We start from the raw sequence: 6,446 nt of genomic DNA, 5'->3' as shown, positions 1-6,446 counted from the left end.
GACGTCCTCCTTCATATGCATGATTTTGAGCAGATGAAAGGGTAACAGTGCAGTGGTGGGGTTGGGGGGAGGGGGAGGGGATGGCCGTGGTCAAGCTGCTTTCATCGACTCCCATTGGCTGCTGGTGATTTCATCCCGGCAACATCTGGGCACAAGCTGCTTCCAGGGGGGGGGGTGGACGTCCGTCCGCGTGACCAAACAATCGATTGACTCGCCGTCCGCCCCAATGGACGCGGAAGCCCGAGGAGGGAAAAAAAAGGAGAGGCGGGATTTAAAAAAATAGATAAATTATATGTTTGACGAGAAAAATCGGGCCGATTAAAAGTTCGCCGCCGAATTTGAAGCGGGAGGAAGAGGGCGAAATTTTTTTTTTTTTACCACACGCACAACCTCAACGCACCTCCCCCCATCTCCTTCCTCATCCTCCCTCTCCCACCCAACACACACAAGTTTGGAGAGATTGTTAGCTGAGTGAGCCCGCCCGCAAGCGACCATCTTCATGGAGTGAGCGGCCGTGGCGTCTGTTTCTTTATTTTTTTTCTCCCCGGCCCGCACTTAATTTCTTGTTTTTCTTGAAAGGGGTGATTTTTGATGTCCGCCTGAAACGTCATTAAAATGCCTGAAAATGTCCGCCGCTGTCAGCTGCAGGCACTGACGAGCAGCCAGATAGTGTAAAAATAGTATTTTGAGCAAAATTTTTTTTTTAAAAAAAGGATTTAAAAAAAAAAAATTTTTTTTTTTGTTGAAACCTCGCGTGTAAATCCGAAATCGGGAACTTACAGCGGGACGAGGCAGAAAGGGAGCGAGAGCGAGAGAGAAGAGTAAGTAGCCGGTTTTGTGACTGTTTTTGGGAGGGTCACCATGTCGGTGAGTGTGTCCGTCCCACCCCTCTACCCGCTTCTGCCCCACCCCTCTACCCGCTTCTGCCCCACCCCTCTACCCGCTTCTGCCCCATCTCTAACCCCCCTCCACCCCACTAACCCGCCCCTCACTAACCCCCTCCCCCCGACCCTCCAACCTTTCCCCCGCCTCCCTCCCACGAGAGGCCGGGGCTTGTGTGGAAAGGCTTAGGCCCGAACTACATTTTTGTTCCGAAAGTGTGTATACGCGTGAACTCTCTACTATTTTCGTACCCAAAACCGAAGGGTTTGGCAGATCATCCGTGGACTGCAACCAGAATCTGTATTTCCACATTAAGGGGGGGGGGGGGGGGGGTTGGAGGGGGAGAGAGCTCCTTGTCTCGAACAGTGAAGATGTTTGTTTTATTTAAACTGTAGGGAGCTTGATTTTTAAATGCGCTTGCTCTTTACCGAGTATTTGCTGAAAATGACATCAGTGCCCTTAACTGAGGAGCAGGCTGAACCGAGAGGCTTTGGAGAAAGGTCATTGTAGGCCTCTTGTGTACATTACCTAACCTAGACTTTGGCGTCTGACAACTGTTCGGTGGGGGTTGTTTTTTTTAAAACAAACAAATGGAATTTAAAAGAAAATCTTCTCAGAGGAAATAACGGTAAAGTAAATGCACGATATTGGGCAGTGACACTTTCACTCGTTTTTGTCATTTTTTAAAAGGAGTCGACGTGTTAGATTTCAGCTGATTTTGGGGGATTAATTTTAGACACGCCTCGGCCCCTTTTCTCTTTATTTTTAAAAAAGCAAACTCGTAATTGGACTTGCTATCCCAGTTCCATATTTACCTCTAGTTGACAGCTTTGGGTTCTTGAGATTCCAGACAATACTTTCCAAAACAGGTCTCATACTGTTTTTCAGTTTTGACACTACCCATAAAATTTTCTCTGAATAATCTATTCCTGTTTTTCCATGGTTTAAGTATTCGTAGTCCTGTGTTGTGTTCTTAGTGGGTCAGAATTCTGTTCTCAACTCTTTGGTTTTCTATAGCTTTTGTTTCAATTGCATTTATTACATTATTTGCTATTTTAGGCCTTAAATTGCATTTTCAGATCAATATTTGACAGGTTGAATGTGAAGAGTTGTGTCTCGAATTAATGCCTTGTAGATTTGTCAAATTCTTTGGCGAACTATTCCTTGTGTTGCGATGCAGGTTGTGTGAAAGACTAATCTTGTATCATGATATCGGTATTAGGCCATTGTACCACAGCCTTAAGACACTTGTATTGCAGCTCATTTAAGAAGTGTTATAAAATGTTCTAGCTTTACCAAGTCCAAAACTGAAATCATAGTATCGGCATAAGAAAAGGAAAATGCTAAGGATGTTGGAAATCTGAAATAAAAACAGAAAACTGTTCGAAAAACGCAGCAGGTGTGGCAGCATCTGTGGAGAGAGAAACAAAGTTCATGTTTTGAGTCCGTTTTGAGTTTTTGAGTGCTAATTTATCCAAGTGACCAAGATGTTTGATCATTATTTTGCTTACGTTTTTAAAAAAAAGATCAAAGCAAGATGTAGGTATACCTGATGAGGATGTGGAAGAGTCACTACTTGGAAATAAGTTTTTGAAAAGGAGCTGCATTGCATACTATGGGATAGAATTTGTTGCAAAGTTCAAAAAACAGTCAGCATAGATTTGTAAAGGGTAAATCATGCCTAACTAAAATTTCTTCAAGGAAATCAGTATATGACCCAAGTTAACCTGGTGGTATGCATGGGTTTTTAAAACATTGAACGGATACCAGGTAAGAACGGTATAATAAAAATTAAGGCACATGCTATTTGAGGGGCTGTAATTGCTTGGATTAAGGGATCGGTGGCAAGTTGGGGGAGGTGGGAGCGGTGAAATTTTTCACATTGCTGGGAGGTGGGTTTTGGGATCTTCAGTGTACAATTATTGCAATTGATTTGGACATAGGCCCGCAGAAATTTTAGGAAGCTCGATAATACCGAATAGATAGGTCTCTCCTTTCTTAAAAACAAGCTTCAAAGATAGTTGAAGGACGCTGCCTCTCATGAGGCAATTAAACTCTGTGCAGGAACAGGTAAAAGTGGGCTGACACAGTCTTGGCGGGTGAGGGTTTTTCCAGACTACTTTTCATGTAAGATGCAAAAACACATTCTTGCATTAAGAGGTAAGTACGATACAAAGAGACAAGAACAACAAAAGAAAGAAAAATTCTTGCATAAAACATTTTTTTACGCCATTTGAAATGACTTATTTTGAATGATTGGGTTTTATGGCATGGAAGGAGATCGTTGGGCTTATCTGTATTGTTTCCACGAAAGAGTGAATCGTTCTCCCATTGTGTAACTCTTTTTCTATTAATCACTTTAAATTGTAATATTTCAACTATTTATCCACAGATTTTATCTGTAATGGACTCTGTTTTCCACCATAGTTTCTGATAAGGCATTCTAGATCCTAAAAACCCTCAACATTATGTAAAATTAGTCCTAATATTTCCCTTTGTTTGCTTCATCATGGCTTTTAACTCACGTTATCCCGTTACTGACTTGTTGACCAGTGAAAATAGTTTTCCCTCTTTACCTTTTCAAAAGCCCTTCATAAGTTTTAAGGTCTATCAGATTTCCTCAACCTTCCCTTCTCAAATGCTTTTTAAAAAAAAAGTTTATCTTGTCTATCCTTGTAGCTACAATCTCTTATCCTGAATATCACCTTAGTGAATTTCCCATGTTCCTCTCCAGTGTCATCATTGCATTCATCTTGCAAGTGGGATGCCCAGAACAGAACACATTCTAATTGCAGCCTGATCACTTTTTAAGATGTAGCTTTAACTCTTTTGCTTTTGTATTTGATGCCCTACTTTGAAATCCTGAATCTCATATGGTTTAGTAGCATTAAAGAAAGACTTGCATTTAGAATCATGGGAAAAGGAGTGAACCCAGAAGTCTGTTCTGCCATTTAGTGAAATTGTGGCTGATCTGCAGCCTTACTCCATTCAACTGACTTTTCTTAGTGCCCTCTGCTAGCAAAATCTATTGATCTCAAATTTAAAAATGGACCTCCGGTAGTGGCATGTAGGTGAAAGTCGCATGTTGGGTAGCTCCTGCTCGAGGCTCTGGTTTTTGGAGTTTAATGCCTGGTTTCTTAGGCAGTTACTGAACAAGCTGATGCAGGAAGGTGGGGAATGTCGAAGACCCTGAAAAAAGCTGCTGGGAAGAAGGGCGTGAGCGAAAGTTTGCGGTCGAGTGAACAGGTCAGCCCGGCAGTAGGAAAGATGGTAGAGGCGGGATCGCTGGGTAGGGCCATGCCCTTCACAGTGTAAACTGTGCACGAGGTGATGGCTGGAGAATTTGAGAGCCAGTTCTCCAAGCACATGGAGGTGATGTGAAATGAGATGATGGCTGTGATGAAGGAACTGGTGGAGGAGGTGATGGCCCCAGTGAAGGCGGTGGTGTTGAAGACATCGGCTGAGGTACGGGAGCAAGGTGAGAAGTTGAAGGGGGTGGAAGAAGCTCTGTCGCAGAACAGTGACCAATTCACCTCAGTGGGTGAGGAGCTGGGGAGGTTGGTTGAGGCCAACAAAGCATTGAGTCAAGGTGGAGGACCTGGAGAATAGGTCAAGATGGCAGAATATGAGAATAATGGACTTGCCGGTGGGGATGGAAGGTCCGAGGCCAACTGAGTACTTCGCGCTTCGCAAAGATGTTGGTGGAACTATTGGGGTAGGGGACAAACCCTCCCAGTATGAGCTGGACAGGGCTTATTGGTCGCTCAGGATCAAGCTGAAGGCAGATGACCTGCCAAGGGCGGTCATAATATGTTTCCACAAATTCCATGTTAAGGAGAAGTTCCTGAGTTTGGCAAATCAAAGACGTGAGGTGGAAGTGGGAGTAAGCTGGTTTTTGTATATACCAAGACTTAACTGTGGAGCTGGCGAGAAGCTGGGGCTGCCTTCTGTCAGGTGAAGGCGGCACTCTACAACGATGCGACGTTCGGCATGGTCTCCCCGGCGAAGCTGAGGGTGACCTACAATTAGAGGGACTCCTACTTTGAGATGGTGGAGGTGGCAGGAGCGTTTGTGAAGGCAGAAGGACTGGGTTTGAAATAGGAGATGGGACTGGGGTTTAGTTTTGAACTGAAGGGAGGGGGTGAAACGCTGTGTACAGCATTATCTCTTGTTTCAGGATGTGTATTTGTTTTGTATTTATGAGGGGACAGTTGGTTTGTTTTTGGTTGGTTGATAGGTGAGGGTAGTGTACCTGTTACGCGCAACAGTGGGTGAGAGAATATTGGGCTTTGGGGTCATGTCGGTTTTCTGGGGTGTTGTTTTTGCGCACTGGTTATGGCTTGTTTAATTTTTTTCCAATTAAGGGGCAATTTAGCGTGGCCAATCCACCTACCCTACACATCTTTTCAGTTGTGGGGGCGAAACCCACGCAGATACGGGGAGAATGTGCAAACTCCACATGGACGGTGACCAAGGACTGGGATTCGAACCCGGGTCTTCGGCGCCATAGGTAGCAGTGTTAATCACTGTGTCACGTGACACCCCTTACTGGTTATGTTTGAGTGTCTTTGTTTTCAGGGATTGGATCATGAGGGAGGGGAATGGGAGGAGGGAGACTTGGGCAGGGATGCCCACACTAGGGAGCGAGGGTTGGCAAATGAACGGGAGTATGGCTGGGGGAGGGGCAGCAGTTATTGGAACCTGATGCGCACACGGAGGGGCAGGGAGTGTTGTGAAGATGGTGGTGAACTCGAGAGTGATGGGAGGAGTGGATCTATGGAATGGGAGTATTCGTCTTTTTCCCCCCGGTACATAATGTCTGCTCAAGAATAGACTTTTTCATGGTAGGGAAGGTGTTTTTGGTCGGGGTCAAGAGGTCAGAGTATTCAGTGTGCATTGTGTGGATGTGGTCCTGGAGAAGGGGATGGGTCATGGCCGGGATGGAGAATCGACATGGGTTGTTAAGGGACCGGGGTTTTTATAAGATGGGGAAGGTAATTGAGGAGCACGCGGAGTTTAATTGCATGGGGGAAGCTTTGCAGTAGGTAGTTTGGGAGGCTCTGAAGGTAGTAGTGAGGGTGGGCGGGGGGTTTAGTGAGGGGGGGGGGGGGGGGGGAGGAGAGTAAATTTCCCACGAGGTACGTGGGAGACCCAGCTCTCTCTGCCCAGAGGAAGGAGCTGCAGGTGAATTTCGGCCAGTTGTCCACAAGGAAAGTGGTGCACCAGTTGAGAAGCATGTGGGGGGCAGTCTATAAGCATGGGGAGACGGCAGGTTGTAAACTAGAACCAGAGGACATCATCTCAGTCTAAAGGGACGATCCTTTAAAACTGAGATGAGGAGGAATTTCTTCAGCCAGAGGGTGGTGAATCTGTGGAACTCTGCCGCAGAAGGCTGTGGAGGCCAATTCACGGAATGTCTTTAAGACAGAGATAGATAGGTTCATGATTAATAAGGGGATCAGGGGTTATGGGGAGAAGGCAGGAGAATGGGGATGACAAAATACCAGCCATGATTGAATGGTGGAGCAGACTCGATGGGCTGAGTGGCCTAATTCTGCTCCTAT

The 6,446-nt window shown here is 45.5% G+C and overlaps 1 protein-coding gene across 7 annotated transcripts in view; it reads left to right on the top strand.

Annotated features, from left to right (window-relative positions):
- The first annotated feature begins 213 nt into the window (after positions 1–213).
- Positions 214–6,446, top strand: part of ppm1ba (protein phosphatase, Mg2+/Mn2+ dependent, 1Ba) — a 193,205-nt gene continuing 186,972 nt past the window's right edge. For 3 of the 7 annotated variants that reach the window (XM_038813517.1, XM_038813533.1, XM_038813525.1), the window contains exon 1: positions 218–821. The gene's annotated coding sequence lies outside the window, so the exon portion shown is untranslated. Of the gene's footprint in view, positions 822–1,304; positions 1,511–6,446 lie in introns of those variants that run through there. The other 4 variants (XM_038813478.1, XM_038813498.1, XM_038813507.1 and 1 more) reach the window with 3 other exon arrangements.

Source organism: Scyliorhinus canicula, chromosome 1 (assembly GCF_902713615.1).
Source record: "Scyliorhinus canicula chromosome 1, sScyCan1.1, whole genome shotgun sequence".
Classification (NCBI taxonomy): domain Eukaryota; kingdom Metazoa; phylum Chordata; class Chondrichthyes; order Carcharhiniformes; family Scyliorhinidae; genus Scyliorhinus; species Scyliorhinus canicula.
This window is presented reverse-complemented; position numbering and strand designations above follow the sequence as displayed.